Genomic DNA, 13,454 nt, shown 5'->3' on the forward strand with positions numbered 1-13,454 from the left:
TTTCAGATCAAACTTCACAGAATGAAGAAAGAGAGGTATACGTAGGTTCAACATTGGCCAAGCCACGTATACACGCGGGTTAACTGTATACAAGTCGTGTATACGTACACACGCACTTTCACAAAAGGAAAAGCGCGTATACCTTAGAAAACTAAGTTTTTGGTCCAAAGTATTTGGTCCATGGTATTTTGATCCATGGTATTGGTCCAAGGTATTGGGTCCGAGGTATTGACCCTAGGTATTTGGTCCAAGGTATTGGTCCTAAGTGGTTTTGGTCCATGGTATTGAGAAAGGCATACAAACTATAAAAGGAGGAGAAGATCATTAGGCCAGGTGTGCAAGTATTGAATATCTGATGAAGTGTGAGATCTTATATGTAGGTTATTGGCTTATGGTGTTGTGCTTGATCTGATCCAAGGATGAACCTTAGCGTTTGACGAAGAATAAGATCTAATGATGTATCAGGATCTTAAGGCTTGAAGTGAATTATCTTTATGTGGTTTGATCATGTATCTGAATAACTGGCGCATGTTGTAGTCTGTAAATATGATGATCTGGGTATGACTCAAGTCTGGAATAGCTGTAATGTCTAAATCATCATTTACAAATCTGTATGCATGTTTACTTCAGAAAAGAGGCATATACACGTTGGTTCTGCATATCAAAGCAGCGTATACATCATAAATTTGATTTGTAGATATGTACGCTAGTTCGCTTTGAGGAAAGTGCGTATGCACGCAGGTTCAACACATGGAAGTAGCGTATACCTTATAAAATATGTTTTAGTTGCTTTTGTTTGCTGTTGCAGTGTTCTGGGTTTTGGTTTGGATTCTGGTTACTGTATTCTGGTGACAGAATTCTGAAAATGGGTTGTCAAAGTTATTGATTGATTCAGTTGTGGTTGGTTCAAAAGGAGATTGGTTGATGCATATATATTTGATGATTAAATGATGTTATTGATGGATCCAGTCTGAAACTTTATGAAACACGGTCCCTGGAAGAAAAGAGAAGGTTGTAGCCTTCTGTAGGTCGGAACCTATGTACTAGTAAACATATCAACTAGTACAAGAGCTAGGGGGTTGTAGCTCCCTTCCAGTGGAAGCTGGAGAACGAGAGAAGGTTGTAGCCTTCTGTAGGTAGAAGCCTGCGTACTGGTATAAGACTGCACCAGTACAAAAATTGTAAACTGATTTTTCTTATTATTAAAAGAAGACAGAGCCGACAACAGCAGGTGGTTTCACCCACATTGGGTTTCCACCTTATATCTTGGTGTTCTTGTGTGTTGCTTATGTGTGATGCTTTATTCTGTTTTTACTGCACTGTCTAATGAATTCCTGATATACTGGTTAAAGTTCAAAGCATGATAATTTGGGTAAATCAAAAGATCTCTGCATATACGCTAGTTGCATTAAGTATAGTTGTGTATAGACGTTGGTTCACTAAGTTGAAGTAGCGTATACAAATCAGTTTTGAAAATTAAATTATTGATCTAATAATATTGATTCACCCCCCCTTATTTCCAACATATATTTTGTAGAGCCTTGGCAAGAAGCTGGAGCCATGGGCTAGCTAATTTCTAGGTGTGACATGTCCTGTCTTGTGTTCCAGGGATACTCTTATTTGTTTGTATTTGCAGCGGGTGGTCCTTCAAAGGTAAATTTCACTAGCTGTAGTCTTTCTTTCAAGCATAAGATATTTTGGGTTTTGGGTTCACTTATTGTGAATTGTGTGCCACCTTTCTGGCTCGAGAGGTGTGTTTTTTACTTGACTGGAACAACCATTGTGAGTGGAGATACTAGTGTTTTTGTGTAATGGGATTTAAGTAGTGCGTCGAGGTAGCCTAAGCCAGGATTCAGTGTCCTCAGGTTGTTGGGTGTGGAGCCTGATTATCTTCTTTATTCAAAGGTATCGCCGCATTGGACCCTAGTTCGTAATGGGGCGACAACACTGCCTGTTTTTGCGCGTTGCTAAGGGGGTCCAGGGGGGGCAATGACGATTCTTTAGAGGTCCCCCCCTAGCGAGGGATCGGGGGCATCACCCCCAAAGCTAAAAATAGATGTAAAGTTGCCTTGTAAAATGTTGTAATTTCGTAGTCAATCTGGGTCGTTCATTAGGCAGAAATCTGATGGTAGAAGTTGTGTTTAATTTAGCGTTTTTTCCCTAGAAGGCAATCCCTCGCTATATACGAGAGAATTTTATCGCGGCTATGTAGGTGTGTATTATGAGCGAGAAAGAGAGAGGAGATTGTGTGACAACAAAGAGGGAATTACAATGGATATGTTGTAGGGAATTACAATGGATCTGTTGTAGGTTGTATCTCTTCATTTTGTTGGATAATATAAAAGGAAGGACTAGTTATTTCTCCATGGACGTAGCCCAAATTGGGTGAACCACGTATATCTATGTCTCTCTTGCTTTATGTGTTTTATGTGTTTATATTTCTGCAATATTCTATGCGTTCCATTGCTCTGTAATATATAATTTTCTAACACAGGCACGACCTAGGCCTAATATTGGGATAATTCTGGGACTAATCCCAAAGCAATAGAGATTTTGTCGCACTATTATATAGTGCCATAGTCGGGGTGTTATTTCATAAGTGTTGGAGCACATAGGGATCTAAGACTGCAGAGACAATGAGCAGAGCATAGAGAGCAAGCCACATCGAGAGGGGGTGTTGATAGAATGGAGGCAGAGTTAGCGGAGTAGGTGGACATTTACCATGCCCCCCTCTTGGCCACGTTGTCCTTGCCCCCCACTTTTGACTTTATGGACTCTCAGATGCGGCGTATCATCCAATTGTTGGAACAATTGGAGAAAAGCTACCATGAGGACTAGAACAAAGCTATAAGCTTCATGAATGATTTACAACAAAACCAATGGAACATGTTAGACTGATTGGTGTCACTTAGACATGATCAACGAAGGTGGAAGAGCACATGGACCAGATGGAGGAAAGAATTACACATTTAGAGTTTCACGTTCATGGAGATCGCGGGTCACCGGATCCTTCGGGGCAAGTTCTGATTATCCATGTATAGGTGAATCCTCTCATCCCTTGATGTTGGTGGGTTGCCTTAAGTCTTTTGGTCACTTTGGTTATTCTGTTTTTAGATTCTCAGTGAATTTTGGCAATTTGTATTTAGTTTTTGTGTCACTTTTCTAGCCAACAAATCCAAGAGCAGTAAGGCCGAAAGATCAACATATTATGGGTAGACATGTTGTAATCTTTGGCTAAATTAATAAAAAAGTTTTTATCCACAAAAAAGAAGTAAAAAGAGACAAGTTTGCATTATGATGAGTAAGTTATTTGGCATCGTCATTTAAAAATAGTCAAAATCAATTACATCCATTTAAACATATAAAAAAAATTCATGATAAATAAATATGTGATTTAATTAATTGATATCTTTATTTTTTATTATAATTTGAAATAGAATTTTTTACTTAAAAATCATTTTTATTATTATTTAGATTATATTTTTAAATATATATATAACAATTGGAGCAAGACTACCACGATGACTAGAACAAAGCTATAAGCTTCATGAATGATTTACAACAAAACCAATGGAACATGTTAGACCGATTGCATCACTTAGACATGATCAACGAAGATGGAAGAGTGCATGGACCAGATGGAGGAAAGAATTATACATTTAGAATTTCATGTTCATGGAGATCGTGGGTCACCATATCCTTTGGGGCAAGTTCCGATTATCCATGTATAAGTGAATCCTCTCATCCCTTGATGTTGGTGGGTTGCCTTAAGTCTTTTGGTCACTTTGGTTATTCTGTTTTTAGATTCTCAGTGAATTTTGGCAATTTGTATTTAGTTTTTGTGTCACTTTTCTAGCCAACAAATCCAACAGGAATAAGGCCGAAAGATCAACATATTATGGGCAGACATGTTGTAATCTTTGACTGAATTGATAGAAAAGTTTTGATCGACAAAAAAATATAAAAATAAAAAGAAATAAATTTGTGTTATGAAGAGTAACTAAGTTATTTAGAATAGTCATTTTAAAATAGTCAAAATCAATTACATCTATTTAAACATATCAAAAAATTTCATGATAAATACAAATTTGATTTAATTAATTAATATTTTTATTTTTTATTATAATTTAAGATAATAAAAAAGTTATCAAATTTTTTTATTATAATTTAAAATATATTTTTAAATATATAAATAAATTCAATTTCCAAAAAAAATAAACCCTAACTTATATAAATTATAAAACTCAAACTTAAGATTCCAATTCCAATAAATCTTAAAAGTAATATACTTAGAACCTAAATTTCATAATAATACAAAAACTTCCATTTATATAAATATGTTTTGACAAGTATATATTCCGAAAGTTCGTTCGCACTTATGGAACAGTGACAACTCACGAGGTCGTTTTTAGTCTTTTAGTTGGTCATGGTCTCACGTCTCTCGCTTGGCATGCACTCATAAATTTGTTCCAATCTCTAAAAGGTTGTTACTTCGTTTTAAATTTCTTTCGTTTGGATGTTTTCCGGTACGAAGAGGCATATACTCGCCCAAATATTTTATATAATTTAGATTTTGAAATTTATTTCATTTCAAGTATAATTTTTTTTAGTAATTTAAATGGTGGTGAATTTAATATGATTAAAAAAAATTAAAACATTTCTCGAAAGTAATATGCCTGACTCAAAGGAATCTCCCTTTCCTTGATTTTTTTTTTTTCTCCATATTCTCGATCTTATCGAATTTCTTTTTCGATATTTTCTGTTTTAGAGAGTTAGATGTTTTTATTTTTATTTTTTTTATTAATCTTTATTTTAAATTTTATATATTTTTTAATGCCGTAGTCTTTAACGCGACTTTTTGAAAGCTTTTCCGGCCATTTTTTCCGGTGAAAATCCGGCAGTAATTTATTGAAATCCAAGTTTGATAACTAGTTTCTGCACAATGAAACCATCCCAGGGGTTTTTCAGGGTGCTGAATCCGAATATGCAGTTAAAAAACCATTTTAACTGCAACAAATCATGATTTCATCTCAATTTCTTACGCCGGATTTCGTCACCGGAATCTCAAAAAGTCACATTATAGACAACTCCTTTTTTAATTTTTTTTCGATATTTTCTATTTTAAAGGGCTAGTGTTTTTATTTTTATTTTTTTATTAAACTTTATCTTAAATTTTATATACTTTACAATCTTTAATTTATATTATTATTTAGATTTTCATTGAGATGCACCTTTGATTTTCCCTTCATTTCCATACGTTTTATTTTTATAATATGATTGGATCAATTTTGATATTTAACCCATGTTAATATCTAAATTAAGTTATATTATGAAGTATTTATAGTATAGTAAAAAATATAATTAATTTATTTTTCCAAAATATCAAATTATTTATATTTAATATAATGTTTTATAACATATTTATTTAGAGTCGGAATTTTTAGTAAATTGTAAATTTTAAAGAGTTAAGAGTTTTATTTTATAAGGTAATTAAGGTTTTAAATTTATGATAGTTGAAAGAAGACACTAAAAAACTCAATCATGTTAAGGTTTAGTATGATCAAGGTTGAACCGGATATCCAAGTGATTTTGATAGCTTATATGCCTTTAGATCACGATTTCTTAGAGCACATGTTAGTCTTGCAAATCAAGGACATGCTAGCAAAAATAAAATAAAATAATAAAGAATAAGAAAAATCATAATAACAATAAACAAATTGAAAAAAAAAAGAGACACAAATTAGACACTATAAATAATGTAAAATAACATTTAATAATACATAGTAAGCCCCCCCTCCCCCCGCCACACACACAAAGTTCAGCTTCTCCTAAAATATCAAATTGACAAACAAAATCAAATCATATTATTTATTGGTTAGATGTCTAATTGTATAATTTCAACGCTATGTTTATTATTAGCATTCAACCAAGTGTAATGGTCTTAAGAAAAAAAAAAAAAAACCACGTCTTGTTGATTATTTTAGGTTATGGAGGGCCCGACACTTAGCCTCCTCCACCTAATCCTGATATTGATGCTTTCAATGCACTAGTTGTTGATTGTCTAAGGTTCTAGTGCTCCAAGCTAAAGGATGATGTCCTAAAAAATTATGGTTTGTGCCAATCAATCTCGCACAATGGCTCTTGGGCTAGCTGAGAGAAGCCTTATCAGATAGGTTATGGGCTTATGACCCTCGTTGTGTTCTTTCAATCGTCGGTTAGATAAAAACTAAAGACCCATGATTGAAGGACAACTTTCCATTTCATTATAGAGGAGGGGATTTTTCTCTTTCCTCTTTGAAAATAAAGCAAATTGAGATCTAATTTTCCGAAGTGGGCCATATTTATGGGGACTTAAGGCTCGTATCTAAAATAATGGAGTCTAGAAGTGGATCTTGATAAGGGACTCCCTACAAAGGAGATAATTGGACTCATTATCAAGAAGTGGATTATGATCAACTAACACTTAAATGTAAGATTTGTCATGAATATGGTAATTTTTCTTGAGGATGCCCAAAAAAAATAAAATAAATAAATAAATAAATAAATAATATTGAAGAAGGAGAGCAATGGAAGCAACCAAAAAAAACAAAGGGTGCCCCTCAACAAAATAAAACCACAAGGACATTGGAAGGAAATGGATTGAGACCTAAAGACCCTCCCTTTGCGAAGAAATCAATTGCCAAAGTTGAAGAATTATCCTTTTGCGTGAACAAAGGTTTGGTAGGGAGCAAATTTATGCCCTCAATCACATAGATGAAGAAGGGGAATCCATGATCCATTGCACAATGAGATCTAGATGGTAAACTCAAATGCATGAGTTTTGAGGGTTAAAATGACATGCCTCCCCTCAAATATGTTACAATTCAAGAAAATTTAGTCACAGATTAAGAGGTTGAATAAGAAGAAGAAGAGTTATTTCATTCCCCTAGAAACATTAGGAACCATCGGGGATCTTTAGTTTACAAATTTGCAAATGAAAAATTAGAGGATGAAAAGGTAATCCATTGAAAAACGCATAAGAAAGTAAGTCGCCTCACTAATAAAGATGTTAGAAGTGCACATTCAGAGAAGGTTAAAGAATTAGGCTGTCAAAGGTCAATGCAAGATGCCTTTCAGATAACCCCTAAACAAACACAAGACAAGGACGTAGGGCCAGAAAAAGAAGCCACACCTACAACAATGGAGAAAAAAAAGGAATGTGATGTTGTCACTACAAAAAACCTTAAAGATGATAATGCTTCCTCCTTTCTGTTACTTTTAAAATTGTTAAGAAAAAATCTAGTCCCTCACCTCCTTTAACAAGAGATAGGAAAGATCGAAAAGAAAGAAAATCCAACTCTTAGAAATATCCAAGCTTCTTCGATTTAATGGGAGTGTATTTTAATCATTCTTGATCACGCTCTGTGTAAAAGACTTGGAGATGTAATCCCACCTCTTATTAGTTAGTATGTGTTGTAAATTTTGTGAACTTTTGCAATTATTTTGACGTATTTACCCATATAGGCATAATGGTTTAGATATCAAAGAAATAAAACTTTTTTTATCCATTGGGCATCCCAGGGGGTTGTGTGTGAGGCAGATAGCTAGAACAGCCCCTTCTTTTGGTTAAAAAAAACATTCAACCTAGCATGATGGGTCAACTTGAGTCGTTAAGTGTTGTGATTTACAATCAAGAGGCCTCGAGGGAAATTCCTTGCAGTGACTACCTTTGTGGACTTTATGGGTCTCACTCCATGTCCCCACCAAGTTGGTTGCCATAACTGTAACTAATTAGTTTACTCTCAATGCCATCATTAGAATGAGGGAAAGTACTTGGAGATTTTCTCGTGAATTGTTTTTCAATGAAAATAGCAACTGACATTCAACCAATTAGACCTCCCTCACAAAAAACCTCCCTTATAACAAAAGGAAACTACCTATGCATGCAACCATCAATGGACTCTCCAACACAACTAAACTCGCAACTATACTAACATCACATGCACCTCCTCCTCAATTAGATCTCACACGTGTTCTTGCAACAATTTCATCACCTTTTCCTCTAGTTGAGAAAAATATTTGTAGTGTGGCTACCACTACAAAGCTTCTCGAAAAAAATCTGTAAGCACCCAAAGTGGTTCTCAATACTTTGAGGTAAAACATAATTACCTTTCCAAATGTGCATTACCCATTCTTTTCACTTCTTTATCCCTTACTTTTCTCCAATAGGCTCATCCACTACTCCACTACTTTAGACCTAACACCACTCTTTAGAATCAAACACATGATAACATTGTATAATGTTGGTTTACTTTTAATTCTACCTAGATGCATGGTTGAGATTTGCATGTGCAACAACTTCTAATTTAATTAGTATAAACTTTGGTGAATTAAAACACATGTCAAAGAGCTTCAACGAGTTCTTCCTGCCTCACCATCACTTCAAACATTTCTTTTCCAAACAATACCAACATTCAAAATATTTATTCTTTCTTCAACGTGACTCCACTTTTGAGACATTTACAAGCTATCTCGATTCCTCACAAATGCACCTTCTCACTCTCTCACTATGGGTTGGCTCCAAAACCATGTTAAAAGATGGGAAGAATTGTGAGGACACAAACAATGAGAGAAAAAATGAGAGCTTCTACATTATAAATTATGCAACTTTGAATTTTTTTATTCACAAGAAACATGTATCTACAACTATAGGATAACTTAGATATTTAACATTCCATAGAATATTGGAAATCGCCTTATTTACAAACAAAATCAAATAAAATTGCTTATTGGTTAGATGTTCAATAACTATATACATTCAACAATAAAAATGATACAAAACTAAATAACACCATCATTTGATAATAAGTTTCTGCATTCTCGTTACTTATAAATGAACATATAGTCACAATTTACAACAATGCACCATGACACTCTACCTTGACTCAAGTGTTGGCTCTTTGCAACTTTTATTTTTTTATATCTAGGTAATTTCCTAGGATTACCTAAGAATAGCCTATGTTGAAATTGGTTGGGTAACATTATAAACCCTAGGCTAGCTATTAACAACCCACAAGGCAACACCTAGCATGAAACTCATGTCTTGCAAGCTAACATCTAACATGAAAATTCGTGATTCAACATAGGGCTAAGACATCATGACATGCCGACAAGAGGCATCTTTATTTTGGGGGTGCCGACCCTCCCAACCAAGCTATAACAAGCCAATATATCATGGGGGATCTGAACTTAAGTAGGGAGAGTGTGAAACTTGTCTCCCAACCGTTTAAGTTATTGCCCCTTGACAAAAAATTTGGCCATAGTCATAATGATTAGTGTCTGGTCTATGGATAACAAGAGGGTGGGCTTTGATCTAGTTATGGATTTATAGGGAGTGCAATGCAATCCTTAACAACCTTAGGGGTTAAACACCCTCATGGGAATTAAGCCTTAGTCCTTGATGAAAACCCCCTCATTCATCCAACCCCATTCGATGACTCATTACAACTCTTAATCTCTATCTCTCAAATTTAGCTATGGACTCACTAATTCGACTCTCATGACAACAATTCCTTTTATTCACTTGAGTGACTAGCTATTTGATTTCTTCAAAATTTTCATTTTCATCTTACAACTCTTCAAGTCCAATTTGAATATTCAACAACTTTTAAAACTTTTTAGATCCATTTCCAATGTAAAACATCCATTGTGACCCTTCAAGTCCTTTTGCTACCTTAGATTTGCACCTATCGCTTCACCTCCCAACATGACAATTTTGCTTTTTATTTGTACACTTGTTGTCATGTGCCTAACATGTTTATAAACCACATGTGTTGCACCTAAATCCGTATATGCTTTCTTTTGATGTACATTCTCTCCTTTATCACATGTGCACTTGCCATGCTTATCATATGCATTTTCTTTATCCTACTCAACATTATTACACTTCAAATGAAGTTAATTTTTTGTTTATTCTCTTCCTTTATCTCTCATACGCTTTCCAACTCTATGCTTAAATTACATGTCACATTTGTCTTTTGTTATGTCATATTTCATTTCTTACCCCTAATTTTGATAAACCGTCGTCTAACTATTCTATTTTTTTGAGTTTTTTATCGAAACATTTTTTGGTCCGATTGTGATATTTTATTGTTTAAAATGTGTTTTTGAATGCATAAATAGATTCAACACCATGAAAAGCCCATAAAAACTTAAATTGCACAAAATTCACAACTCAAACTTCTAAATCCTCCTCTATTTATGAGCAAAATTAACTAAATATATATTTTAAAAATCTCAAAAACATAAAACAATTAAACTACAAATACACATTAAAATTAATTATTTAAAAAATACCCTTACCTCCCTTATTCATTTTTCTCCTCCGCTAAAAACGTTAAAAAAATCACCCTTTTCCTCTTTTCTTTCCCTCTTATGACCACCAAAGTTAATAATCTTAATACTTTTATTCTCTTAAAATATTAATGTGTTCACTTTTCTTTTTCCAAAGTCACTTTATACACTCCTTAACATTTTTTATATGTTTTTTACCAAATCCATCGAGAGAATGAATTAAAATTAAAATAACGCTCAAATAATTTGGTGCAACCTGTCGTGGAGGAGGTCAAATCATCACAACGTGCTGGGTACAACTAATCTACTTCCCAAAGATGGTGAGGTTCTAAAATTGACCGTTTACTTTAGGTATCGATTCCCTAATTCCTACACTCCAATGACTTGTCCCCGTGGACCTCCATAATGCACATCCCTCCAAGTTTCTTGACATTTCGATAACAACAGCCTGGCTTTATATCATCCCCTACGTTGTACAAAGTACCCGGCATAGATTCCAATTAGGGCAAATATGGCAGTTATTTGGCTTCACATTTGAAAGAGTCAAACCAAAAGATTTTTTCCTTAAATGTTTAGTTTATGTTTTATGTTAATGAAGTTATAATTGTGAATAATAATGATAGGACTATTTATTTATATGAATAAATAATTAAGTTTAAATGACAAATGAAAGTCAAGTGAAAGATTTGTTTTTAATGGTTTTTTGGCAAGTATATTTTGTTTTAAGTTTGGTAGGACTACATCTTTATTATGTCTAATTTTTCATTTCGATCGGGGGATAGCACAAGATTTGAACTCAAAGTTTTGAGTTCGGTGAGACTTCATTTCCAAGACCATTGTCAATTGAGCTATCCAAGCAGATTTTTTTTTGTAAATATATTATTTACAATGTTTTGCTATAATGTTTATGTTAATGAAGTTATAATTGTGAATAAGAATGATATGATTATTTATACATATGAATAAATAATCAAGGTTAAATCACCAGTGAAATATAAGGGCTTGTAAGTACTTACAATGTTTTGTTGTAAAAAATTTGTTAAACAAAAATATGCATGTTTAATGGTTAATTATTATGGTAAATTGGAGAAATGAAAATATTTATGCTTAATGGTTCACTATGATATTAATTTAGTCAAACAAAATTACAAAATTATTTTAAGGTTTAATTCACTTTGAGATATAAAACAAATGAGAATAAGTATATATTTTTAAAAAATTGATGAAAATTGGTTCTCGTTAAAACAATTCAATGAAATGGAAGTGCTTGTGTTTAATATTTCACCCCTATCCTACAAAAGCAAGGTGTGTGTAGTGTCCTGTGAAGTATTCATGTTCAATGGTTCATCTTTGTGGTAACCTTGTGAAATGAAAATGTTTACGTTCAATAGTTCACCATCATAGCAACTAAGGTGAATGAAAGTGCTTGATGATTCAATTCCCTTTGAGACGTAAATAATTGTTAAGGCCATACAAAAAAAATTGAACAATTTTGATAAAATAGTTCCCTTGTCACAACCACTAAGCTAAATGGATATGCTTGTGTTTAATGTTTTGCGTCCGCCTCCCCACCTCCCACACACCCAACCACCCACCCACTCACCCACACTACTTATAATGCATTGTCACTCACGAAATGGAAGTGCTTGTGTTTAACGATTCACCATTGTGATAACATAATGAAAATTGTCATCTTAACTAACCATAAGCACTTTTGTTCAATGCTTTTGCTTCAATGATTCGCCATCATAACAACTTAACTAAATAGAAGTGCTTGTGTTCAATGTTCCATATCACAACGACTTAGGCAAACAAAAGTGCTTGCATTAAATATTCCCCCCCTCCCTATACAAGCCAATTTACTGCCATGCCATGACAACTTAACAAAATAATAGTGCACAAGTAGGACACTAGTAGTGTCTTATTATGATAGCTATACCAGATGACACTTTTGATATTCATTGCTTCATCATCATGATAGTGTAGTAGATTTAAAGTTTTCACGTTCTATAACCCACCATCATGGAAACATTGTTAAACCTAAGCATTTGTGTTTAATGATTCACACCTCCTCATGCAAATAAACATTTGTGGTACCTTGTCATGGCATGCTAGCTAAACATGAATGACAAGAAACAAACTTAAGTTGCCTTATTGTAACAACTTAGCTAAATGAAACTATGTGTATTCAATGCCTTATCATCATCCTAATGTAGCAAAATAAAAATGTTTGTGTAGAATGGTTCATCATCATGGCAACCTAGTGAAACATAAAAACATAAGTTCAACAATTTCCCATCATTATACAAGCATGCCATGTGTAACAAATCATTGAATAAAATTCATTTAATTATTGGAATTTATGGACTTGTAATTGTAGAGCTTTAATAGATTTAGAACTCTGATTGATTTTCAATGATTTGAGTCGATCAAACTTGGGCAAACCTTAAGGGGCATCATTCAACCACACATGGAACTTGAATAATGGATACTCTAATAATGCTTTGAGATTTCCATGAATTCATATTAAGTTTGTCACTTTAAAGAGAGTATTTTTGCTATAAGATTAAAAATAAATGCACAAACAAGTTACTTATAATCGCTAATTGTGCCACTTAGACAAACAAATGGGGGAGTCACTAAACGTACCTTGCTCTCCTTTGTCACGAAGTAACTCTATTTCTCTATGCTCCTCACCCATGATGGGTGAATCATTAGTCACAATTCTAATGACACCTCTTATATTCGATGGTTATATCATGACAACTTACGGAAATAAAAGCACTTATGTGCAATAGTTCACCTCCAACATGGCAAGTATGCCACGTGTTTTGCCAATTTAACAACACGAGGAAACAAAAGTGCATAAATAAGCCACTTCTAATACCTTATTGAAACAAGTTAGCTAAATTAAACGGAGTTAGTATTGTGGACCAAATAACCAAATAAATATACACCAATTTGGGGTTTGGCTAAATTGTGACCTTATATTATTATTATTGTAAAAGGGATGCAATTTAGCGATTAGAGAGATAAAAAGTGAATGAATAACAATGTTAATATTAAGAAGTAACTTTCTTTGCGCCGAGAAGCGCTCGCCAGATGCTATGTTTAGAGTGATA

This window comes from Pinus tabuliformis, chromosome 1_1, assembly GCF_031772625.1.
Source record: "Pinus tabuliformis cultivar Carrire ecotype Pingquan chromosome 1_1, CPIR1, whole genome shotgun sequence".
NCBI classification, from domain to species: Eukaryota; Viridiplantae; Streptophyta; class Pinopsida; order Pinales; family Pinaceae; genus Pinus; species Pinus tabuliformis.